The sequence below is a fragment of the Littorina saxatilis genome, linkage group LG12 (genome assembly GCF_037325665.1).
Source record: "Littorina saxatilis isolate snail1 linkage group LG12, US_GU_Lsax_2.0, whole genome shotgun sequence".
Classification (NCBI taxonomy): domain Eukaryota; kingdom Metazoa; phylum Mollusca; class Gastropoda; order Littorinimorpha; family Littorinidae; genus Littorina; species Littorina saxatilis.
The window spans coordinates 15,980,945-16,008,490 of record NC_090256.1 but is presented as its reverse complement, the minus strand read 5'-3'; the positions used below and the strand labels follow the sequence as shown (position 1 = coordinate 16,008,490).

General features: G+C 45.8%; 1 protein-coding gene across 1 annotated transcript in view; it reads right to left on the bottom strand.

Annotated features, from left to right (window-relative positions):
- The window catches only part of LOC138981351 (uncharacterized), a 69,042-nt gene that overhangs the window by 28,720 nt on the left and 12,776 nt on the right, over positions 1-27,546 (bottom strand). The window lies entirely within an intron of this gene.

Here is a 27,546-nt window from a genome sequence, read left to right as displayed (position 1 = left end):
TAAAAAAAAAGGTTGGACAGAGCTCCAGTGTCAAACTGTTGCTGCACTTGTTTGGGCGTGGCTATAAGCATAGTGACATGAATTTGATTGGTCAGTATTTTTAGGCAAAGCACATGTTCTCAGCAAACAGAAAACAAAATATTGGAAGCGTGAGTCACGCTACCCAAAAATAAAATCTTTTTTTACATTATATTTTTTTTCTATAACTTTTTCCCCATGGTTCATTCATCATTTGACATAATTTTGTATCGAAATCTAACCATAAGATTATTGAAAAAAAGGAAAAATGTAGACGACCACCTTTAAGCCTGCGCCTTTTCTTACAATCTGTCCTTGGGACGCACAGACACACAATGTTAAAATTGAAAAATTAAAAATTAAAAAGTTAAAAAGTCAGAAAACTTCAGCTCGTGATGATAAAGATGACGATGATGATGATGATGATGATGATGAAGATGAGGCATGAAGAGCATACATATGTGGTTATTCATAAAATCAAATGCATACTATGCAAGTAATTATAATTGTAATTCAATCAAGTTTGCGTTTTAATGAAACAGATCCTGTGATTGGTCAGAATGCCCCAACTCATTAAAATTTACCGGTGACTAATATAAGATGTTTGGTGGCTTGTTGACAGACCAGCTTTTTTGTTGGTCCAAGGGGACCATATCGTCTTTTGTTTCATCTTTATCGACCAAGGCCGAAGGCCGCGGTTGATAAATATGAGACAAATGAGTTGGTGTTTGTGAATGAAAACTCGTGAAAATGATGACAATTGTCGATAGCCACTCGCTAAAAAATCCATTAACAACCTGCTGGCTACGTCAGTCAATTCCAAAGATCGCTTTTGTGATGAAAGAATTTGTTTTAGAGTTTGGTGTCCAGAAACCCGTCAAAAAAGAAGGAAAAATGTGTGTGAAAGAAAACAAAACAGGAGCAGAGTGATACGATAGGAATACAGAGACATATTTCTTGGGACTTGACCCTTGCAGGTAGGTGGACTGAAAGTAGTGTGTGAACAAAACAGAACCAATTCTGTCTGTTTACAACCGCATGAAAGCAGGAAAGAGATCGTCGTCAGATTGAATTACAATAACATTAACATGCTTCCATTTGAAACTTCGAGGTCTTCATCGGGGATTGACGCCCTCCCAAAGTCTAATTGAAGCCCTCCGTCGCTTCGCTCCGTCGGGCTTCAATTAGCTTTTGTCGGGCGTCAATCCCCGATGAAGACCTCGAAGTTTCAAATGGAAGCATGTTAATGTGTAAGTACAAGCTGGTAGCAATCGAACATGTAGCAATAGTACAACAAAAATATGTTCAGAATATACAATGCACAGCATATCTTTGGCGTAATACTAAGTGTGGTAAATCAAAACGCGTTAAACTACTCAGACATTAAGTGTTTTTGACACATTTTTTAAAACTTTTTAATGACTTTAAGTGCTTAAGGGATGATGGAAGTGAATTCCAAACTGATGTACCCGAAAAAGCAAGACTGGTCTTATAAAGGTCAATTCGTGGAATCGGTGGGATCAAGTTGACCGACCCATACCTGTCGGTAGAGAGAGAGAGAGAGAGAGAGAGAGAGAGAGAGAGAGAGAGAGAGAGAGAGAGAGAGAGAGAGAGAGAGAGAGAGAGAGAGAGAGAGAGAGAGAGAGAGAGAGAGAGATTTGCTCCCTACCGTGATTCATAACATTGACATTGTCTGGATTCACTGAGCTACGGAACGCGGATCGTATCAACTGATGCAGGAAATTGATGCATCCAAAACCAAGAATTTGATGCATCATTTTCAAAAAGGATGCATCTCGGGATCTTACAAGAAGCCCTTGAACGGTAAGTGTTTTTTGAATGTGGTTTTGAATGCATCAATTTCCTGCATCAGTTGATAGAAATAGTTCGTTTCGCTTCGTATTCCGGTTCACATTTTGCTTTTTGCTCGGCACTTTCCGGGAAAACCCGAGAATTCTGATGCATCCAAACGATGCATCAAATTCTTGGTTTTGGATGCATCAATTTCCTGCATCAGTTGATACGATCCGCGTTCCGTACTGAGCAGCCCGTCAAGCGAGATTTGATATCTTGCTGTTTACGATTGTTTGTAATTTATGGGACTGACGAGAGCAGATGCTGCGCAGCAGATGTCGCCGCACTGACGTAGCAAAAACCTACTGACGCAAGCCGTGTTTTGTTGTCTGCAGCACAAAAGAAGAAACAACGGAACAGCTACGAAGAAGTCAGTTAAACTGGTGGTTGATTTGTTTGTCGTCAAAGGAAAAGAGAAGTGCAAACAATTACTGAGTGTATAGACACACCTCGTAGCGACCGGGGTGAGATTGCGAGACTTTAAAGTGAGTGTGTGTGTGTGTGTGTGTCTGTATCAGTCTGTGACAATACGTTGAAAAACCACTTCTGGCATTTGATCAACGGAAGGGAGGAGCGCATATTTGTGTGCGTGTATGTGTGGTGTGTGTGTGTGTGAATGTGTGCGGGTGTGTGTGTGTGTGTATATAATTATGTCCGTTTGTGTCTATGTCTATTAAAACGTGTGCGTGTGTGCCCCCCCTGTCAGTCCCGCCGGCCTGTGTCTGTGCCGAGAGCAATCGTGCATTGCACTGTATACACCCCTAATTCCAGCTCCCCCCCCTCCCCTCCACGAAAACCAGTTCCACTACCCTCCTTCCCGATTCATGTGTGGATGTGTTCGTTGCAGAGCAAATTGGCTTCGATTTTGTTCCTAGACTGCCTGAGAATGATGTAGGCTAGTGTTGTGTGAAGACCGCGATCACAACGATTCGCCCAGCACTGAGCAGCGCATTCACACGCTGTGGGTTGGCCTTTACTTCCGTCCCCTTGGTCCATGGCACCAGTTTGTGACCCCTCAAGGTCCCTGCATGGGTTGGTGCACCAGCGATACCGACGATTACATCTTTTAAAAGAGAAACAAAAAGGGGGCGGGGGGGGGGGAGGGACTTGGAGTCACGTGACGCGACACATCGCGACCTCAAGGTGCATGTTTAGAAGCTGTAAACGTTGGGGGAAAAGAGAAGTAGGTGTGGTCAGTCATGTACATATTTTATCCTCAAAAGGAACTGAAATTTGAAGCAACGTTACTTCAACTGACTTGTGAGCAAACGTACGGTAGTCTCATCGTACATATCATAGTTCGTGGCTGTTCTGCAGTGCACTTGTAAAACTGTGTGTAACTAGCAGGTGTCGGCTCCAATTGGACAGCTTAGTCAAATCGCCGGAACGACCCGCCGATTTGATACCAAACAGCGACTTCAAGTACACGTCAGGCAAAAAAGTCTGTAAGTTACAACGCCGAACAAAACGTTTCTTGGTCATTTTTTGGTGGTCCCCCACGCGAAGAACAAACTTCTGCTGTCCTCATTTTTTCCCCCTTTCCTTTTTATGTTTGTGCCCCACAACAAGGAGAACAAGACACTATCACAGGAGACAGGAAACACAGCACATCCGCCGGAGCTGGAGTTTGGGGGGGGGGGGGGGGAGAGGTACAGACGGACTGCTGCGCGGAGAGGTTGACGACCCCACAATTAGCGTTGTGGAAGCAGGAGACAGAGAAAGGTCTTCACTGTCTGTAACACAACATGCACGCGCGGCACGCTGGGGGAAGTTTGTGTTGTAGATCATAAAGCTGTCAGGACGCTTAATTGGCGCTGGGGGCTTGGAATGGGGATTGTGTGTGCTGAGAGAGAGAGAGAGAGAGAGAGAGAGAGAGAGAAGAGAGAGAGAGAGAGAGAGAGAGTGAGAGAGAGAGATGGTGTTTTGGTGTGTGTGTGTGTGTGTGAGTGTGTGTGTGTTGCCTTGGTGTTTATGGTGGGATGACTGTGTGTATAGCAAAGACTGACTTTCATGAAACCCTGGATGCGCCTTAAAGTACCACTCAACAATGGAAAAATGTACTTTTTAACATAATCACTACATATCACTCACTTGCCTTCGCTTGGCAGTCAGTAATTGACACCGTTATACTTTCTTAACATTCGTAGAATCCCCTACGCCCCCCCTCCCCCCCCCCCCCCTTTACCCTCGCTCCCAACCTATTCAGTTTTTCGGTAGCACAGCCGGCGGATTCATTTTCAAGAGGAGCAAGCAATCCCGACATCTAACAGGACCCAGGCTAAAAGATTGAAAGTGATTCGCGCATCGTAACACTGCACTCTGCCCTGTCAGTTCCGCGGCGACAGACGGATGTCATGTCGGTGTGGGTGTCACATTCAACCCACATTCCAGTAGAAAGACAAGACACACTCTCGTGTCACATTCAACCCACATTCCAGTAGAAAAACAGAAAAACAAGACACACTCTCAAGTCAACGAACTGGAGCCACGCGCATACCATGACGTCACGGCCCGGAACAGTGTATTGACAACTTGTCAATCCCGAAGGTCATGTGCGAGCGAATCGACTGGACTTGCGTCACTCGGCCTGGATCCAGTCTAGTCAGCCTCCGCGGCTGTGCGGTGCAGTCATTGTGTGTGGGAAAACTGTGGTTTGGTCGGCGGGGCGACAGCGGGGAACGAAATGAAACTGCAGTGATGAAAGCAGGAGTTTGTTTGTTCGTTCATGGGCTGAAACTCCCACGGCTTTTACGTGTATGACCGTTTTTACCTCGCCATTTAGGCAGCCATACGCCGCTTTCGGAGGAAGCATGCTGGGTATTTTCGTGTTTCTATAACCCACCGACCTCTGACATGGATTACAGGATCTTTTTCGTGCGCACTTGGTCTTGTGCTTGCGTACGTGTACACACGGGGTTGTTCGGACACCGAGGAGAGTCTGCACACAAAGTTGACTCTGAGAAATAAAACTCTCGCCAAACGTGGGGACGAACTCACGCTGACAGCGGCCAACTCAGTGGATACAAATCCAGCGCGCTACCGACTGAGCTACATCCCCGCCCAAAGCAGGAGTTACAACAACAATAACAACAGTCGCTGCAGCTGTAGCATCGATGAACTGACGTCATCAAGACACTGCCAAAAGCGTGCGAGTGCTCGCGTACACATGCACACTCCCATGAACACACGCGGACACGCACACAACTATGTATTAAACAGACACAGACACTCCAGACAAACAGAGAAAGACAGACAACACACACACACACACACACACACACACACACTGAGCCCTCCCAGCAGGGTTATTATATCTAGACCTGTGTGCTGAAACCGACCTAGTCACCTATCAATGCTAGATTTATTTGAAAAGGCATATCTGTCAAGTTGAAAAACATCAGCAAAGACATGCAATCAATAAGCGGGCACTGGCTTGTGATTCACACACGATGGAGATATTTTCCTTCCAATGCGTATCGTTCTCACGGCCACCGTGACAGGCATTTTGGTGTCAATAAAGGTGTGGGAGCTATATGCCATTTCTTTTCTTTCAAAAATATAGCTCCCATGGCTGTATATACAGACATGTTTGTAGGCGTGAATACATGAGTGTCTCTAAGTTCTTCAGTATTTGGAGGGTTGGGCAGAAGAGCATCCCCTTTAACTACCAACTATCACAGACCGGCTGGTTTTCAGTGTCGACATCTGTTGATGTCCATGTCAAAGTAACACTTTTGTTGTGGCCTGATTTGTGTGCTTGTGTGCGTGTGCGTGCGTGTGTGTGCGTGAGTGCGTGTGCGCTGTTTTACGTCAGAAATCACGTTTTCATACAATACTGAGCGACCGAAAGTTGGTTCACATACATTGTGTGCATATGATTGTATGATGAGGATAAGTTAGAAAAATGTGAATTTGATGAATGTACATCATAACATGAGTATAATAAATGATAGTGAGGAAGAAATGAGGGAGAAATGCGGGAGAGCTGTGGCATTCCAGGTGAGTAGAGTACAACCAACAGGATCCATGCAAATATGCTGAGTCGAGAAATTCTTGCCAACCTGCCAACAAGAGTGCTTGATGGGATGTGTATTCGTGTGTGTTTGTGTGTGAATTCGTGAGTGCCTGCGAGTGCCTACTATGTGTTTGTGTCTGTGTCAAGTTAGACAGGGACAGACAGCCACGAAACGTCCGGGGACAGAGAGAGAGAGAGAGAGAGAGAGAGAGAGAGAGAGAGAGAGAGAGAGAGAGAGAGAGAGAGAGAGAGAGAGAGAGAGAGACCGACAGACTCAGATAGAGAGACAGACAGAGCGACTGAGACTTAGACAGACCTCTCACTGAGAGTGAGACAAAGAAAGCACACACAGACATAAAGAATGTGTATGCGCGCTCGAGAGACAAAAACAAAGCAGACGAAAGGAGGGGATTGTGCTGGGGGGGGGGGGGGGGGGCGGGCGTGGTTGAGTACATTGACCCCCAGGAGTCAGTGGCCGAGGGGAGGGGGAGTAGCTGGCGCTGTACTGTGGCCACGAAGCGAACAGACTGGAGCCTTCCTCGTCAGTCACTGTGTAGGGGGGGGGGGGGGGGGGGGCTGGTCTATTTTAGTGCGGTCATTACGGCAAAAATAGCTGACCTTGTCAGTGAGGCTCATGTTCTGAATTAACTGCCCCCCCCCCCCCCCCCCCCCCTGCTACACACCACTCCCTCCAACCCCCCATTCACCCCCCCCCCACACACACACTCCCTTCAACTCCCCATTCCCTTTTTACCCTCAACCCCCCCCCCTCCACACACACACATACACACACACTCTCCGGCTCCAAATCCTCAATCACCCCCCCCTACCAGTGAGAAGGAAGAGATTAGTGTGATTGTGAGTACTGATGTTGCGAAAACAAAACTTCAAAGTCATCATACGAGGAAAACTATGGCCTGCTTCGAGTTGTTTGTTTACTACTGGCGTGGGGGGTGGGTGCGGGAGGGGGTGGGGGGGGATCGGAAGTTTACTGATTATTCAGCGTTTGTTGTTGGTAACGGTGGTTAGTGGGAAAACAAAACACCAAAAGCATGTGCGCATAGATGCAGAGCCAGGGCCGAAGTGATATAACCCTCGGCGTGCACTCAAGATAAAAGTACTGCGTAGTCAAGAATCCATTCCATTTCGCTCCGGCACCAACACTGCTATCATCGCAGTGCTATGAAGGGTCAACGTTAATCCGGCTTGACAAAGAGAATAACCTTGAGAAGCTGAGCTGGTTAATTGACATAAAAGTTGTCACTTCTATTGTCAACACTGATTTGTTTTGTCAACGGTGTCTTGTCTGATCTTGCGTCAACTTGGCTGTCTCAACCTGACGTGAAAACACAGTGTTCAAGTGTTAGACTTTCTGGAAATTAATGAAAAGAAACTGACAACAGGTCATGTATTACATGATGTTGAAAACAGGAACAAGAGTCAGCTGATGATGATGATGATGATGATGAGTGATGTCGACGACAATGATGATGATGATGATGAGTGATGATGATGATGATGAGGAGGGGGAGGAGGAGGAGGAGGAGGAGGAGGAGGAGGACAAACTCCGGGCTGTGACTGACGATAATCTTTTTTCCTGCTGATGTTCAAGATAACTTCTCTCTCGTGTAAACCATGATGTCAATTATGTCATTAAACCATCACAGATCTGTCAAGGCTTTTACATGTAATAAGTACATCCCTCCACTTGGTCACATACCTGAAATCAACACCCTGGCTGCTTTCTGTGCAGAAACTTTGCCAGCTTTCCCTGGCAGAGGCAAGACATATTCACACAACTTTGCTAGCTTTCCCTGGCAGAGGCAAGACATATTCACACAACTTTGCTAGCTTTCCCTGGCAGAGGCAAGACATATTCACACAACTTTGCTAGCTTTCCCTGGCAGAGGCAAGACATATTCACACAACTTTGCTAGCATTCCCTGGCAGAGGCAAGACATAACTTTGCCAGCTTTCCCTGGCAGAGGCAAGACATATTCACACAACTTTGCTAGCTTTCCCTGGCAGAGGCAAGACATATTCACACAACTTTGCTAGCTTTCCCTGGCAGAGGCAAGACATATTCACACAACTTTGCTAGCTTTCCCTGGCAGAGGCAAGACATATTCACACAACTTTGCCAGCGTTCCCTGGCACACAACTTTTCTAGCTTTCCCTGGCAGAGGCAAGACATATTCACACAACTTTGCTAGCTTTCCCTGGCAGAGGCCAGACATATTCACACAACTTTGCTAGCTTTCCCTGGCAGAGGCAAGACATATTCACACAACTTTGCTAGCTTTCCCTGGCAGAGGCAAGACATATTCACACAACTTTGCTAGCTTTCCCTGGCAGAGGCAAGACATATTCTCACAACTTTGCAAGCTTTCCCTGGCAGAGGCAAGACATATTCACACAACTTTGCTAGCTTTCCCTGGCAGAGGTAAGACATATTCAAACAACTTTGCTAGCTTTCCCTGGCAGAGGCAAGACATATTCACACAACTTTGCTAGCTTTCCCTGGCAGAGGTAAGACATATTCAAACAACTTTGCTAGCTTTCCCTGGCAGAGGCAAGACATATTCAAACAACTTTGCTAGCTTTCCCTGACAGAGACAAGACATATTCACACAACTTTGCTAGCTTTCCCTGGCAGAGGCAAGACATATTCACACAACTTTGCTAGCTTTCCCTGGCAGAGGCAAGACATATTCAAACAACTTTGCTAGCTTTCCCTGGCAGAGGCAAGACATATTCACACAACTTTGCTAGCTTTCCCTGGCAGAGGCAAGACATATTCACACTACGGCCCAAAGTGTCTCTCTCCTCGTATTTATAGTCATTCCTAAAAAAAAAACCTTGACTAAATGTAAAAAAAGGAAACGCTTCAGCCTTGAAGTGTGTGCGTGGTGACACAGTTTTTACACAAGGCAGAAAGTGTTCTCACAGTGCACCGTCTGCACCAAGCGCCAAAGGAGAAACTAAGACTGACTCACTAATGAACGCCCCCCCCCCCGCCCTTATTCGAACTGGAACTTAAAGTGCACGAAGCTGGAAATAGCATCAGCTGCAGCAAGAATTAAATTCCTTCCTGACTGGTTTGATTGATGGTGAAGGTTGCATTATAGCGGGCACTCCATCCTTTCTGAGTCACTAGGCCATGACGGTGCGTTATATTTCTGGCCATAGCTATATAATATAGTATATACGTAGTATATTGTCGTATGAGTGAGTATCACAGCTTGATTGATGGTGGAGGTTGCAGTATAGCGGGTATCCTATCCTCTCTGAGTCACTGGGCCATGATGGTGCGTTATATTCCTGGCCATAGCAATATAATATAGTTTGTCATCATTTTCACGAGTTTTCATTCACAAACACCTGGGAAATAAATCTCATGTTTCCCATGCAATAAATACCCGGTTACCATGGTTGCAGGAAGCAGGTTATACATGGATAATCAAAAGCAAACCCAATAGAAACGCTCGGGGATTCTTCGGCTCTTTTCATTGGCGTTTCCCCAGAACTAGACAGACGACACTGCTTTGCAAAGTTCCAAAAAAGAACTGGCAAACTGTCACAAGTAAACAAACAAGAAGAGCAAACGCTCGATCGAGTCACTTTCGCAGTTCTGAATATTATATGAGGCATCAGATGGACAGGAAGAAATTGCTATTCACAACACAATGAGTCACGTTCACATAAAATTTGAGCCCGGTCACTTTTATAGTTTCCGAGAAAAGCCCAACGTTAAGTTGTGTGTTGCCGAACAGAAAAGGCTAGTTATCTCCCTTGTTTTTCTGATAACGTTCGTAAAAGGCTACAGATGTAAATACTTTGATGTAAAGAATAATCCTACAAAGTTTCAATCACATCCGATGAACTTTGTCAAAGATATAAAATGTCTAATTTTTCCTTTGACGCTGACCTGTGACCTTGAAAAAGGTCAAAGGTCAACGAAACCATCGTTAAAGTGTAGAGGTCATTGGAGGTCACGACTAAACAAAATATGAGCCCGATCGCTTTGATAGTTTCCGAGAAAAGATATAAAATGTCTAATTTTTCCTTTGACGCTGACCTGTGACCTTGAAAAAGGTCAAAGGTCAACGAAACCATCGTTAAAGTGTAGAGGTCATTGGAGGTCACGACTAAACAAAATATGAGCCCGATCGCTTTGATAGTTTCCGAGAAAAGTCCAACGTTAAGGTGGTGTCTACGGACGGCCGGCCGGACGGCCGGCCGGCCGGACAGACTAACACTGACCGATTACATAGAGTCACTTTTTCTCAAGTGACTCAAAAACAAAACTACTGCATGAAAGGTCATAAATTCATCACAAACAAACGAAACCTAGCGATATGTTGTGTCTTCTTACAAAGTCATGGAGTGCGTGTATCCGTGTGTTTCGACACACAGACGTTCGGAGAAACACGAACGTCAAGCACCCCTGACACACAAATGTTAACCCGTGCACAAGACGTTGTATCGCTAAACGAAGCGCAAATAATAAATAATAATAAAAGCAAAGAACATAGCAACAATAAATATTATATGCAAACATCTTACAAAGCCGAGCAAGCAGAATGACAGGTCTGATGAAAAACAAAGAGGCAATGAGTGGGAAACACGATCGCGATTCTTTCCTTAGCTGCACGACGCAAATCTTCTGTGACCTTTGACCCAACGTGCCTTGCTGCACGATGCAAATCTTCTGTGACCTTTGACCCAACGTCCCCACTTTGGCATTGAGCACGATAGAAGTCAGTTGTTTCCTCTTCTTGAGAGTTGGCGGTTTGCCAACACGTGGTGATATATTTTTTTATGTCAACGTGCCTGCTCTGCGCGTCCAGGAAGGCTCTTAGGGAGAAGTGACTGCTTTTCGCTGCTTACATGTTTCTGACGACGAGGTTGTCAGGTGTTTTCTTGGCGGCTGAGGGTTGGAGAACTTCCACGCAGAAGAAAAACTCAGCACAAGGGCAGGAAATTCGTCGACGGACGAAAGCCATACAAAGGAAGCGGATTCTAAATCATTATTTAACGCTGTTGACGAGTCCATGTTTGTGGAATGAAATACTCTCTGTTGTTCTTTCCAGGTTAGCGCATAATTTGCTCTTTGTGACGCTAAAATAATAATCTGTATATGGTTTTTGCAGATATGGAGAGAAGGAAGGAAAATAGCTGATTTGTTGTTTTAAAACTTCATTTGTGCAGGCCACGTGCTCGATGAAATATGTAAAGGTGACATGTTTGAAGGTGGAGGGTGAAGGGTTGCGTGGTATGTTTGGTGCACCGATGCTTTTTGTTGCAGACTACCTATTTTGTCCTACTCATCGGATTCAGCGGTATCTACTACCTACATAACCTGATGTCGCGGAGCTGTATGCTGTAACCTGGTGTCGAGGTGCTGTATGCTGTTACTGGGATAACCGGTGAGGCCATCACCGTCTGCAGGGGTCTTCCGGCAGGCAGTGAGGGTCACTGTAGCGTTATGCTATTAGCATAATGTAGCTGTCATACTCACACAACTAGCCCAACAGTCGGATAGTTTGGAAAGGTGTTTATTCAGGCATGATGTCAAGATGGCGACCAAGATGGTGACGCCGGTGTCGAGTCCCCCGGATGCTCATTAGCATATCAAGGGACGTAATACACATAGACTACGCGACATCTCCCTTCCTTTGAGATTGACAAATAAAGCCTTTCGAAGTGGCTTGCAATTAAATTTTTAGTGTCCACAGATAACCGAGGAAGGAGATAAGCAACTTTGCTTTTTGTAACTAAAGTTCATGAATCCAACTTTGATTCTGCTTGCTTGCAAAGGCACAATTAACGAATAACATAAGTTCACTTCCCTGCTTGGGCGATGTCTTGTACAGTTCACTCCTTGAAGCGGGCTGGCATGGTGATGGCTCTGCCGCTGCGGGTAGTCACCGGTGTCGGCCTGCTGTTGATGATGCCCTGTGGAGATGGACTGTAGGTGGACCCTCCGGCGTCCTGGCCGGTGTTCCTTGGGGGTGAACCTCTGGCGGACCCTCCGTCACCTGGGCTGGCACCACTGCTGCTGGAGACGTCGCTGGACACTGGCCCTGGACACGGGCCGGGCTCATTGTGAACGTAAGAGCCTGTCTGGACTGGACTGGGTGCTTTGTGACTTGCACCACTCTTCTGGTCACTGGATACGGGGATGTGGGCTTCGTGTTGGGAAAGGTCAGTTTGGACAGGAATGGAGTAGGGAGTGGACTTCTCAGGCTGCAGACCATGTGAGCGCCTGAGGTGACGCCTGTTGCGCCGAAACGTGCCTCGTGGCGATTTCACCACGTAGGATCTTGGTGCGACTTGCTGCTGCACCACTGTTGGGCTTCTCCAACTCTTCTCTCCGTCCAGCTTCTGCATCACAATGTCACCAGGAAGAAGCGTATCTAGGGGCCGTACTCCATGACGCCTATCAAATGTCTGTTTGTTCTTCTTCTTAGCCTTTGCATCATTGGCTGCCACTGTTGATTTCTTGCAGACTCTGGGCTCGAGGTTTTCAGACAGTGTTGGGAGCGTTGTTCTCAGACGTCTTCCTGATGCAAGCTGTGCTGGGCTGTAGCCTGTGGCTTCAATAGGTGTGTCTCTGTAGATGAGAAGAGCGAGTGCAGGATCATCTTGCGACAGTATCTTCTTTGCTGTCTGTACTGCTCGTTCCGCCTCACCGTTCGCCTGTGGAAAGTGAGGACTTGTAGTGACGTGTTTGAATCCCCACTCCTTTGCAAAGATCTGGAACTCTCCGGATGTGAACTGCGTTCCATTATCAGAAACAAGTATCTCGGGGATGCCCTGTCGTGCAAACATGTCTTTCATGTTCTTGATGACTTCTGCTGAAGTGATCGTCTTGAGGTGAGCCAGTTCAATGTACCGGGAGTAGTAATCCACAAGAACAAGGTATGACTGTCCCCTGAGTTCACACAGATCTGCTCCGCACTTCTGGAATGTTCGCTGAGGTAGCTCTGTTGGAATCAATGGCTCTTTGGTCTGCGATGGCCTCTTCGCCTGACAGTGCTTGCATTCTTCAACCAACTTCTTCATTCTGGCGCTGATTCCGGGCCACCAAACTGCTTCCTTCATCCTCTCTCTACATTTAGTGATCCCTTGATGACCCTCGTGGATTCTGCGTAGAATGTCGTCCTGTAGCGAAGCTGGGACCACGATGCGCTTTCCTCTAGTAAGAAGACCCTGATTCTCGCTGAGTTCACTGCGCACTGCGTAGTAGTCACGCAATCCATCCTCAACTTCGGTGATGTACTGCGGCCATCCTTCACGCGTATAGCGAAGTGCTTCTTGGATCAGTCTGTCTTTCTTCGTCTCCACTGCGATTTCTTGCATGCGTTTGTCTGATGCTGCACAAGACCAGGAAATGTCCACACCGTGTAGGTAGGCTTCCACATCTTCAATGAGTGTTGTGACCTCGTCTTGCTGTTCAGTGGTGAACTGAGGACTGCGGGAGAGAGCATCTGCGACGACAAGCTTCTTCCCCGGCACATACTCAGCTTTGACGCTGAACCTCATGAGACGCATCAGCATCCTTTGACATCGTATGGGCGTATCTTGAAGGTCTTTGTGGTTGATGATGGGCACGAGAGGCTTGTGATCTGTCTGAAGCGTCACGTTTTCCAGGCCTACCAGGTATCTGCTGAATTTCTCACATGACCAGACTGCTGCCAGTGTCTCTTTCTCGATCTGGGCATATCTGCGTTCTGTGGTTGTCAATGTTCTTGAACAGTATGCGACAGGTTTCATGCCTTCGGGGTGTTCTTGCAGCAACACTCCTCCGATCCCATAACTGCTCGCATCTGCGCTGACGACTGTCGGCTTCCTCAGATCGTAGTGTGCTAGCGTTGGCGCTGAGGTAAGCATCTTCTTCACAGTCACCATGGCCTGGATCTGTGCTGGGCCCCATGTCCATGCTTGGTTCTTCTCCAGAAGTTGTGTCACTGGCTGGAGTACACTGGACAGGTTGGGCAGGTAGCGACCAAGGAAGTTGATCATACCAAGCATCCTCCTCAACTCGGGCACGTTGGTTGGATCTGTCATGGTCATGATGGCTTCCAGTTTGGCTGGATCTGGTGAGATGCCGTTCTTGCTGATTCGATGACCCAAGAACTCGATCTCATGCTTCCTGAGTTCGCATTTCTCCCGATTCAGCTTCAGGTTGACGCTGGCCAGTTTCTTAGTCACGCTTTCAAGATGTCGCTCGTGTGCTGGTTCATCCTCACTGTGGACCATCATGTCATCGAAGAAACAAATGACGTTGGACTCATCCTTCAGTATGTTCTCCATGGTTCTTTGGAAAATCTCTGGAGCTGAAGTTATGCCGAATGGCAACCTCTTGTAGTAAAATCTACCGCATGGGGTAATGAAGGTAGTGAGCTTTGCTGACTCTGGGTCAAGTGGAATCTGGTAGAATCCTGATGTGGCGTCTAACTTGCTGAAAACTGCCGACCCAGACAGCTTGTGCAGGATGTCTTCGAGCGTGGGGAGTGTGTAGCGCTCACGCTTGACTGCTGCATTCAGATGCTTGTAGTCTGTGCAGATTCTCACTGATCCTGACTTTTTCATGACTGGCACTATCGGTGCACACCAATCTGTTGGTTCTGTCACCTCTTCTATAATCCCAGCCTTCTGCATCTTTGTGAGTTCATCTTTGACTTTGTCTAGCAGAGGTATTGGGATCCTTCTTGCTGAGTGAACACTGTAAGCTTCAGATTCTGCTTTCAGAACGATCTTCACTGGTGGGCACTGGACAGGTTTGTCATCCAGCTCACCGAAGGGCATCTCCACAGCTTCAACCCTCATGACTAGGCCCATTCTTGCCGCTGCTTCTCTGCTGAGAAGGTTGTCTGTCTTTGACTGTACGACGAAGAGTCGAAGCGAGTGAAGCTGGTCGTGAACTTTGCTAATGGCCACAAATTGTCCCTCACACTTTAGGATACCTCCTGGACTACGCAGGATTGCGCTGGTTTTGCTAAGTTGTGGGCAAGGCTTCAGCTTTCGGTACTGCGCTGATGAGATAACGGACACGTCTGCTCCAGTATCAATCTTGAATGGGACGTCGCATCCTCCAAACTTTAGTGTCGTCATCCACGGCGGTTCCTTTTTGCCTTCTGAGCACAATGTTCCTACAAAGTGTTCCTCTCGGCTTGCTTGAGCCTCTTCTGAATGCCCCCTCTGTGATGCCACCTCCATTTGTGGTTCATCTATGGCGTTGACTGCCTTGCTTCTGCAGACTGCTGCGAAATGGTTGTTGCGTCCGCACTTGTTGCACTTCTTGCCTTGTGCTGGGCACGCTTGTCTGTGGTGCTGACGACCGCAACGTGAACAGCTGGCCTCTTGCAGCAATACAATACAATACAATACAATACAATAACTTTATTAATCTCTAAAAGAGAAATTACATTGCTGAGCGTTTGTGTCCGTAATAATAACATACATAAAACATTCAAAATAAACATTTGTTCTTTGTCCTGAGAAAATATAGCACATTGGTTATCACATAAGAAAGTATATTAAAAATAAATTAACATGCATTCACCATCAACAATGCACAAAAGAAAGTCAGCACCTTGCGGGTTATCACATATTGTCTAAGATTAAGAGAGTTGAATGCAAAACAAAATCAACAATACTGAAACAATACAGAACACTGACCCCGTGCATCAGAGCGACAACACCAGCATCTACTGCCCTACCTGAGAATTGAAGATGTGAATTGCAGATGGAATGAACGAATTTCTGTAGCGTGTGGATCTTGCGGTTGGTTGTCTGAATCTGTTGCTCCTGTCTGTCCGTCTACTGTCAAATTCCGGTCTGAGTGGGTGCGAGTCGTCAGCCAAAATCTTCTGTACCTTGTCAGTCAGTCGTCGTTCATGTGTTGATGTGAAATTGTCCTGCTTCCTCCCAACCACCCCACTTGCTTTCCTGATGAATTTATCTAATCTATCCCTGTCTTGCTTGTTGATGTTGCCACCCCAACACACGGAGCCAAAGTACAACACACTATTGCACGTTGAAGTGTAAAACATCTGAAGGATTTCTTGTCTGATGTTAAAAGACCTGAGTTTTCTCAAAAAGTACAGGCGAGAGTGGAGTTTCTTCACAAGGGCATCAGAGTTTGGTTTCCATGTCAACTTATTGTCTATAATCACCCCCAAATACTTATACTGCTCTACCTTCTCTACGACCTCCCCCTTGATCACTATCTCCCTGTGTACATGTTCCCCCCTCCTGTTGTCCATTATCATTTCCTTTGTCTTCCCCACATTAAGCTCTAAATAGTTGTTTTCACACCACCCCACAAACCTATCTACCTCCTGCCTGTAGTCAGAGTCGTCGTCAACAGTCAGCAGTCCGGTCAGTCCAGTGTCGTCAGCAAACTTGGTTATGGGGCAGGAGTCACTAGAACTTCTGAAATCTGCTGTGTAGAGAGAAAAAAGAAAAGGTGAGAGTACTGTGCCTTGTGGTGCCCCTGTGTTTGTGCAGATTGTGTCTGAAACTGATTGCCCCCCCACCCTAACATACTGTGGCCTGTTTGTCAGGTAGTCCATAACCCAGAGGATGGTGGCTGCTGGGACATTCATGCTAAAAAGCTTCTCCGCCATTAAATGAGGCTGTATAGTATTAAAAGCGCTGGAAAAATCAAAGAACATCAAGCGAATATAAGAGCCAGGCTTTTCTAAATGAGAGTAGATCTTGTTTAAAACATTCAACACAGCATCATCAACACTCCTGTTTTTCCTGTATGCAAACTGACATGGATCAATAAAATCTTTCACACAATCACTCAATTTGAACAAAACAACTCTCTCAAAGACTTTCATACAAACAGAAGTAATTCCCCCCGCCTTGGGTTGAGCCGCCTCTGCCTGGAGTATAACTACTGCCACCTCTACAAGCGCTGCCAGCGCTACCTCCACGCCTGTTCCGTTGATCACTACCTCCGCTTTGTCTGCGCTGTAGTGCGTCTACACTTGACTGCCGCTGGTCTGAGAGCTGTGACTTTACCAGTTCATACTGCCTAGCGTCCTGCACAGCACCTTGTAAGGTCAAGTCCGGTTTTAACTGCAGTTTTTCTGAAAGTTCAGTGTCTAGGACTCCTAACACCAATCTGTCCCTAATGGACTCTTCTTTGTTTGGGAACTCCGCTGTTGCAGCTAACTCATGCAGTGCACGAACATATGTTTCAATGTTTTCTTCAGGCTTCTGATTTCTAACGTGGAATCTAGCTCGTTCATGGATAATGTTTCTTTTTGGAACAAAATACCCATCAAATTTGCCAAGGACAACATCAAACTTCTTTGAGTCTGCATCACTCAGTCCGAATGAAAGAAATATTCTCTCAGCTTCATTTCCCATCGCATAGATCAAAGCACTGACCTGTACCTTTTCCTCATCTTTATCCAGTTTGGACGCTGACCTGTATCTCTCAAAACGCTGTTTCCATTCAGGCCATTTTGTAGGTTGCGTGAAATCGAATGCGTCGGGCGCTTTGAAAGGACCCATGACTCTAGTCTAGTTCTGCTTGCTAGGTCTCGCCACTCAAGTTTCTGTTTTCTGAAACTAAATTCAGTTCGATTTGCTAGAGACGTCGGTACTGACCACGCTGCCACCATGTAGCGTTATGCTATTAGCATAATGTAGCTGTCATACTCACACAACTAGCCCAACAGTCGGATAGTTTGGAAAGGTGTTTATTCAGACATGATGTCAAGATGGCGACCAAGATGGCGACGACGGTGTCGAGTCCCCGGATGCTCATTAGCATATCAAGGGACGTAATACACATAGACTACGCGACAGTCACCTACACGACCACCCGTTGTCTTCAGCAGCTGAGTGAGGCGCCTGACTTCCCCACGATTCCCTGCTTCGTTCCACGCCAACCGGCACTCCAATCAACGAAGCAGTAGTAGGGAAGAACTATTTACGGGACCAGCGCTTTTACAGACAGCTATCTTTCCTATCTATACACGGGAGCAGCGTGTTATCATTTTCTAAACTTTAACTGGCATTTTTGTCAGTGACCTATTTTTACGTTTTGAACCTAAAAACATCTTTTGGAGTGAAGTCTCGAGGGAGGTGGCGAGATAGTATATAAACAGGCGTCTGAAACTTATACTTTTGTTGATTCTATCTATTTGTATGACTGCGAGAGTGGATCGTGGTGTGGTTAGTTAGTCAGCAGTAACTAACCGTTCATAATCACCTTTTGTGATCAGTGAAACGTGACATATTGAAGATTGAATTTATCAAAGTGTTGTTGCAATATCAGCGTGACTTATAACCTCCAACCATTAGACTTAACACATCATCCCATTAGCACTTCCAGTGTGTGCTGTTAACCTCCAACCATTAGACTTAACAAATCACCCCATTAGCACTTCCAGTGTGTGCTGTTAACCTCCAACCATTAGACTTAACAAATCACCCCATTAGCACTTCAAGTGTGTGCTGTTAACCTCCAACCATTAGACTTAACACATCACCCCATTAGCACTTCCAGTGTGTGCTGTTAACCTCCAACCATTAGACTTAACACATCACCCTATTAGCACTTCCAGTGTGTGCTGTTAACCTCCAACCATTAGACTTAACACATCACCCTATTAGCACTTCCAGTGTGTGCTGTTAACCCCCCTTCCCGTGCATGCTACTTTTCACACCTATTTCTCAAAAAGACAACGAAAATCTATGGCCTCTGTCATCTATTTCATGAAATGAAAAAGCGAAAGAGAATCAACGTTTGTTTTTATCAAACTTTACTTTGGACTACATGTAATAATTAATCTTCTGAGAACTCCAGGTGTCTGGCCACGCTCACGATGTTTTCTCTTGGAAGTAACTTTCTGCATCTACACAGTGATGCCCTTCGGCCTTACTTTGTGAATAACAGTTGCTCGATATAAGATGTCCTACCGCTATAGCTAAAGAAAACAGCCAACTACAGATGTTAGTCAGTTTTAGCCCTGACCGAATATGTGCACGCGCTGGCCTAGCTGGCCCCTATGACCCCAATAACCCCTGCTTTGCCCTTGGTGGCTAGGGTGAGAAAGGTGAGAACCGTGTGACACAGATCAGAGATCACATCAGTCTATAGGACAGTCCAGGCTAGGTTGAGAGAGGTGAGAACCGTGTGACACAGAGAGATCAAATCAGTCTATAGGACAGTCCAAGCTAGGTTGAGATAGGTGAGAACCGTGTGACACAGACCAGAGATCACATCAGTCTACAGGACAGTCCAGGCTTGGTTGAGAGAGAAGTGAGAACCGTGTGACAGATCAGAGATCAAATCAGTCTATAGGACAGTCCAGGCTAGGTTGAGAGAGGTGAGAACCGTGTGACACAGATCAGAGATCACATCAGTCAAAAGGACAGTCCAGGCTAGGTTGAGAGAGGTGAGAACCGTGTGACACAGATCAGAGATCACATCAATCTATAGGACAGTCCAGGCAAGGTTGAGAGAGGTGAGAACCGTGTGACACAGATCAGAGATCACATCAGTCTATAGGACAGTCCAGGCTAGGTTGAGAGAGGTGAGAACCGTGTGACACAGATCAGAGATCACATCAGTCTATAGGACAGTCCAGGCTAGGTTGAGAGAGGTGAGAACCGTGTGACACAGATCAGAGATCACATCAGTCTATAGGACAGTCCAGGCTAGGTTGAGAGAGGTGAGAACCGTGTGACACAGATCAGAGATCAAATCAGTCTATAGGACGGTCCAGGCTAGGTTGAGAGAGGTGAGAACCGTGTGACACAGACCAGAGATCAAATCAGTCTATAGGACGGTCCAGGCTAGGTTGAGAGAGGTGAGAACCGTGTGACACAGATCAGAGATCAAATCAGTCTAGGACAGTCCACACTCCGAGCACAGTTTTCATCCTGGCCTAAAATGAGGTAGGATGTGTGTGTGTGTGTGTGTGTGTGTGTGTGTGTGTGTGTTTGTGTGTGTGTGTCTATGTGTGTGTGTGTGTGTGTGTGTGTGTGTGTGTGTGTGTTTGTGTGTGTGTGTCTATGTGTGTGTGCGTATGTGTGTGTGTGTGTGTGTGTGTGTGTAAGGGCGGGGGCCAGGTGTCAAAAATCATACGACTATGTGAAGTACTAACAAAGTACCAACTCTAGGTTGTAAAGCATGTTGTAAAGCATGGTGTAAAGCATGATGTAAAGCATGGTGTAAAGCATGATGTAAAGCATGGTGTAAAGCAGCACAGACTGGTGCAGGCTTTGACACACACTGCGAGGTGAACACGGTCAGCGCCTTCCCAACCATCGTTCACCCAGGGTCACTGTTTGCTGTGAAGAGTACAGAAGATCACCTGGAATACACTGCATCAGTGCATGATTTAGTGTTACCTGTGACGGCGTACAGATGATCACCTGGATCACACTGCATCAGTGCATGATTTAGTGTTACCTGTGACGGCGTACAGATGATCACCTGGATCACACTGCATCAGTGCATGATTTAGTGTTACTTGTGACGGCGTACAAATGATCACCTGGATCACACTGCATCAGTGCATGATTAAGTGTTACCTGTGACGGCGTACAGATGATCACCTGGATCACACTGCATCAGTGCATGATTTAGTGTTACCTGTGACGGCGTACAGATGATCGACTGGATCGCACTGCATCATTTAGTGTTACGGTAACAGTTACCTGTGACGGCGTACAGATGATCGACTGGATCACACTGCATCAGTGCATGATTTAGTGTTACCTATGACAACGACATTACCCCAACTAGGCATGATGCCCAGGGGCATTTTGCTGACGTTGTTGGCAACTTCTAAATATACGACAGACGAAGAAGAAAATGTAAGTTTTACGCCCTCACGGCAAAGCCATTACGGGCATGTTACACGGGGAAAACTCAGCTTTGTATAAAAAAAAATAATAATGTAGACAGCTGAAATGGGCTGGGGACCGGGTTGGGTCGTCTTGGGTCAGTGCTGAAATGGTTACTTTGTGGGCTGTTGGCCGAACGGACACCCGGGCTTCCTGTTTGTGCATGCATGTATTCATGTTTCCAAGGCCTGAGGCTTTCGCTGTGACCCTGGGATCTTTATCGTGCGCGGCATGCGTGCACACGGGGGTGTTCGAACACCGAGAAGAGTCTGCACAAAGTTGACTCTGGGTCACATATCCCGCGCCAAACTTGGGGGTTGAACCAACCAACCAACGAACTTGGGGGTTATACGACCGACATCTTAGTTCCTCATATAAATCCTATTTTGAGAAGAGTGATATATCAGTTCATCAGGCTGCGATTCAACACTGTGCAAGTCGCAATGGATGTGCCATTGTTTCTCATCACGGTTTTCTTTGCACTTCCTATAATTGCACAATTGTCGCATATTAGGGCCTTCTTAACCTAAACCCCCTCCCCCCGCTTTAATTCTCTCTCTCTCTGATTTTTCCTTTCTTTCCGCTTACGATCCGCATCGACCCCCCCCCCCCCCCCCCCCATGCACACACACACACACACGCAGGTGGGCGTTCCGGCACAAACGCACACTCCCCATGCCCCAGCACCTGTGCCGTGTGACACTGACCGGGCCGGGTGTCAATACAGGTGCAAACAAACGAGACTCAGCATAGCGCAATGTCAAACAGTATGAACACCACCTGTGCGCTCAGCTGCACGAACAAACAATGTCAGTGCATTTCAAGTGTTGTCAAGGGTTGATGATACAATTGCATAATATAGCATGACTTCCCTTCTTTTTCTCTGTTATTCTAGTGAGAAAATATTCAGCGATATTTCATCGTTGGCCTAAAGTTCGGCCTTGACCTAGGCAAAATAACTTGCGCAGCCGCAGTGACAAGTAAATGGAAAACTTGAACGAAATTTACAGCTGCAGCACTTAAAGGCTGCCATATTCGTAGCGTTCATTAATTAATTCATATTGTTTACATGTGCCAATAATGTTCAGGGGCGGATCAGTTCATTTTATGGGGGGGGGGGGGGGGGGGGGGGGGGTTCCAAAAGTATATTGTGAAGATATGGGAGCGAAGCCGAGTTTCAGGCAGCAGATTTTGTCACTGATTAATACTTCAAAAAACACAATTTTTTTTTTTTGGCTGGGGGGGGGGGGGGGGGGGGGGGGGTTCCGGAAACCCCAGAACCCCCCCCCCCCCCCCCCTCGTCCGCCCCTGATGTCCCTGATGTTATAAAACTGTACCTAAGGGGATATAATAACGATTGGCTGTAGCTTTCGAACACAGAAAAAATTATTTCAGTATTGCAAAGTGGTGTTGATAGTGTCGAATGTAAACAGAACAGTCTCAAACGCCATCTTTGGTTTACGAAACGTCACGACGTGAAGTCAACGGTCTAAAACTAGCACAAGTCCTGGAGAACTGTTGCAAAACAATGCAATAAAGAATTAGTTATTTCGTGTGATTGGTAAGGACTTCAAACTTAAAACTTTGCAGGAAGCTTAATTCATACATCCCCGCAACGATGGGAAAAGCCCTGGAAGTAATTAAACTAATTAAATAGGACTATGTCAGCCTTTAACGTTTATTTCGTGCGTAGTCAGGAGTGTACCTTAACTTTTTTTGCTACCGGCCAGGGGGGCCGGTAAGTCAAAAATTGAACCGGCCCCCCCCAAATCCCAACCGTCCCCCAACCGGCCTGGATTTCTTACAACCGCCCCAGTGGCTCGTCGCGTGCTAACCACATACACAAAAGACATACATTCATACTTATTATGCATACATGTGGATTTGCACTACTAATAACTACCACAAACACACACAAAACTTGATGACTAAAATGCTATCTATATATATATACGACTAGTGTCTGTGTGTGTGTGTGTCTGTGTGTCTGTGTGTCTGTGTGTCTGTGCGCGATGCGCGGCCAAGGTTCTCGATGGATCTGTTTCAAATTTGGTGATCATATTCAGGTACACCCTGGACACAACCTGGTCGATGAGATATTTCAACACGTGTTCTCAGCGCGCAGCGCGGAACCGATTTTGGTTCCACCTCAGCTATTTTGGTTCCACCTCAGCTTACCCGGGCCCCCATACCGACACACCATAGCCGCTACACCACATCACAACGCCAAAGTTCTCGGTGGTTCTTTTTCAAATTTGGACACCGTATTCAGCTACACCCCGGACACAATATCATCGATGAGATATTTCAACACGTGCTATCAGCGCGCAGCGCTAAACTCATGTTCGTTTTTGTGTTTATTTCACCATTATAAGTAACTCTTCCTTATCTTCTCCAGTGTTTGGCGTTTATCTCCCTTCCTTCGTGTGGCTTTCCCGTTCAGTTGTAAGTTACTATTTATTTTTAGAATGTCACTGCGCTGTTCAGAACGCTTCCCTTGCACCCGTAAGTTGTTCTTACTGTCAAAGTGAAAAGGTCGAATCAATTTATAGCCACGCGAAAAATACACTCTCACCTATCTCTATATATTTATAGATACAGATATGCATATATATATACGGCTTCTCTGTGTGTGTGTGTGTTTGTGTGTGTGTGTAGGCAAAAACCTATGTATTATAGAGTTCTGTTTGTGATGGGGTCTAGCGGCTTTTGTCTGTCTGCATGTTCTGGCATGTGAGAAGCCACAGCAGATAATATAGGGCTAAGAAATAAGCTCTAAAATTCTCAATCCCGTTTGACAGGACTTCGCCTTTCAAAGGTGATTGTGGTGAACCGCCACGCTGTCTGTCTCTGTCGCGCCGTTCACCCCAAATTCCCGTTTCTGAGAGTGACTATTTTTAGAATGTCACTGCGCTGTCCAGAACGCTTCCCTTGCACCCGTAAGTTGTTCTTACTGTCAAAGTGAAAAGGTCGAATCAATTTATAGCCACGCGAAAAATACACTCTCACCTATCTCTATATATTTATAGATACAGATATGCATATATATATACGGCTTCTCTGTGTGTGTGTGTGTTTGTGTGTGTGTGTAGGCAAAAACCTATGTATTATAGAGTTCTGTTTGTGATGGGGTCTAGCGGCTTTTGTCTGTCTGTATGTTCTGGCATTTGAGAAGCCACAGCAGATAATATAGGGCTAAGAAATAAGCTCTAAAATTCTCAATCCCGTTTGACAGGACTTCGCCTGCAGAGGTGATTGTGATGAACCGCCACGCTGTCTGTCTCTGTCTCGCGATTCACCCCGGCGAAGCCGGGTATTCCTCTAGTATTTTAATATATGTATAATTAACCTTGTTTTAATAAAGAATTTAAAATAAAAGCCACCACAAAGAAACAAGAAATCAAAACAACATTCACACCCTGTCACACAATCATACACTAAACCTCACTGAAAGTTACCCCCTTTATATGTACCCCCTACCACACAATTTACAAAATAATTTACTGTGGAACTTTACTTACCACATAAACACAAGCTTTACACAAAAGAGTAAATCAGCAATTTTTTTTAATTTAAATTGTGTTTTTTGTTGTGTAAAACCAAGTATAAAGAGCTGACTACAATTTTTTTTCAAAGTTGCTTTCTTGTTTTGTTTCTTTTTCTTTATGTGTGTGTTATTAATATTACTGTTAGATCAAGCAGAAGTATAAAAGTTGCATACCAGCCAAATTTACCACAGCTTAAGTCATAAATAATCAAAAGCATTATATTTCATTTCTATTTCCTAATGAAAACAAACAGATGTTCAGATTTCCTGATCCTGTTTACAGGTGATCTTTATGCTTTTGATTTAGAAGAGTTGCAGAGTTGCACCCCTTATCCTATTGTTGAAGGTCTGTCTTTTCTTCTTTATCACATATACTGGATCGTTTTTTTGTGTTACTTCCTTAGTTGAAGGGAAATAATTGACAGCAGTAGTACTGTCACTACTTGTACTAAGTTGGTCAGCAAAGCTGGTGTTAACATATTTCAGAAAACGGTCTTAATAAGTATCCCTGCAGTCAATGACCTATACATTTCCCAGAAACTGGATCAGTGGTACATAGCAGGCACATCAAAGGAAAAATACAGAGGGGGAATATGTTTGCTCTGGATGGGCGGTCAGATCAAAGGCAGATGCATTGTAAAAGCTGGTTGGCCTTGAGACCTGGGTCAATGACCGGTACTTGCAATCTGAACACAGCTGCCTGTCCAGACACTGACCTTCTTACCCGGGGTCAATGACCGAGTTTTTATCTGAGAGGAAACTGTTACAACATGTGAAAGTCTCTGAAGGATTGGTCAGCGCAGGGTAAGATAAGAGAGGGGGTGAAGTGAATAACGCAAAGAGGGGAGAGGGAGGGGGGGGGGGGGTGGCGGCTCGTGGCACTGGAGGGGTGATGACACGGTCAAGTGAGGCGGAGGGGGGTAGCTGTCTAGCCAATGAATCAGAATCAGAATCAAAATCAGAATTTATTGTCATTAAAGCACAGAGCCTATTGACATCATGTATACAAGATACATAAGTACAGGAAAAACAGCAATATAACATAACATACATGTAATACAAAACCAAGTGGAACAGGGTGAACAAAGAGGACCTGAAGATGAGCATAAGTTATTGGGGACAGTCGGAAGACGCATTACATCTGCGTAGTTGAAAACAATCGTACACATATTTTGCCAATTGCCTTTGGATGTCGCTGTCAGTAAACAAAGAACTGACTCTTATTTCATCACTGCCGGTGGAAGTATTCGGTAATAACTGTTGCCTGAGATGAGCATACATTGTACACGAATCAAGGAAGTGAAGTTCATCCTCCACCACTCCACAGTTTCTGCATAGTCTTTCCTCCCTTGGTGTTCCCGTGTATCTGCCCTTTTCGATTTCTAAGTCATGGGCACTTATAGTTTGCTCATAGCGTCAATGTGTCTGGCCTTGATTGGTGGTAGTCAATAGTAGAGAAGTGACAGATTTAGAGATCGCCCGCGAGAGTTATTTGTTCGCCGGCCGTTCCGATTTAACTACGTTGCCTAACGACTTTGTGCTTCAGCGAAATTTGAACCCGCCCGGGGGGGCGATTTCAGAGGAATTTCGAACCCGCCCGACGCGATTTGAACCCGCCGGGGGCGATCGGGCGACCGCCAATATTCAGCCCTGCGTAGTGTTCTTCTTCTTCTTCAGCGTTCCAGCGTAGTGTTAAAATTGCGCCTTGCCAAGACTGACACAAAATATAGTTCTACAACTTCTCCTTACTTTGGTCATGCCATATATACGTTACAGCTCCGAATCATCCATGGTATCGCGTGGTATTTTGTCTCGACGGGGTGAATGAATATAATGAAGTCACTCTCGGCAGAGCCTCGAGTGACGTCATCATATTCATTGACCCAGTCTCACAAAATACCACGCGATATCATGGATGGACGGAGCTGTATACAATACTACCTCTGCAGACAGGGTTGCCTGCCTCAGACACAGGTGGGGATTACCAGAGACATACATTGAATCTCTGGGATTACGAAACTGGCTCAGTGCTTCACCCAAAGGGAGACTGTTAATTGCCTGCAGCTGGACACGGCTAATGCACACCAGTACTTTTCATTTAAAGAATAATGAATGGACACAAAACACCCTGCCACACAGTGGTACCCCCCCCCCCCCCCCGGGTAAATGGTAGTTGGTTAGTCAGTGCATACTAGTAATTAACCAAGTTTAACAGGTTCGACTTGTCTTCAAAATGTGCCCCGTAGCAATGTCCATGTTTCCTCGCCTCCCCTGTTTCTTTTCAAACAATATCAGCGTGAGCCGGTGTAACACGAAATTTTTACTCCACGAAAAATTTACTCCGGAGTAAATATTTCGTACGAAATTCTTACTCCGAGTACACTTTTCGTACGAGAAAAGAACTCCCCAAGGCACGAAAAAATTACTCCCTCTGGACACGAAATTTTTACTCCCCATTTTTTTTTACTTCCAGTAAAAATCTCGTACGCAAAAATGGGATGCGGGCGAAGGGATAATGCCAATAAGTGATCTCGCGCACACGAATGTCGCGCTACCCTCCTTCCACGGCTTCCACCACCAAGACTAACAGGGGACAAGGGAGTAAAAATTTCGTACACCTGGCATGGGAAGTTAAATTGCTCGTGTTGGGGTGAAGTAATTAATTCGTTATTTATTCGTCAGGGGAGTAACATTTTTGTACGAAATGTTTACTCGGAACTCACCTGTCTTGGGGAGTAATTTTCTCGTGCAATGGGGGAGTGCTTTTTTTGTAAAGGGAGTAAGTTTTTCGTACGAAATGTTTACTCCGGAGTAAAAATCTCGTGGGAGTAATTTTCTCGTGTTACACCGGCAACGGTTATCTGAAAGCATGCCACGAATCAGATGGATTACTAACGTCTGCTCTACACTGACATGTATATTATATAAGTGTGAAGAAAGGCCATTCAACCCTGCATGCCTCTCTACGTTACAATCCAATCCGCAGCAGTCAAGGCAACAGCACGTCGGAGTTGTATAATGCAAGCCGTCGCTGCACTGTACACATGCATTTGGAGGCAGGCACTATTTATTTGTTGTTGTTTTATGGTGTGTGTGTGTCAGAGTGTGTGTGTGTGTGTGTGTATGTGTGTGTGTGTGTTGTGTGTGTGTATGTGCGTGCGTGCGTGCCAGTGTGTGTGTGTGTGTGCGCATATATGTGAGTGTAAGCGTGTGTATGTGTGTGTGT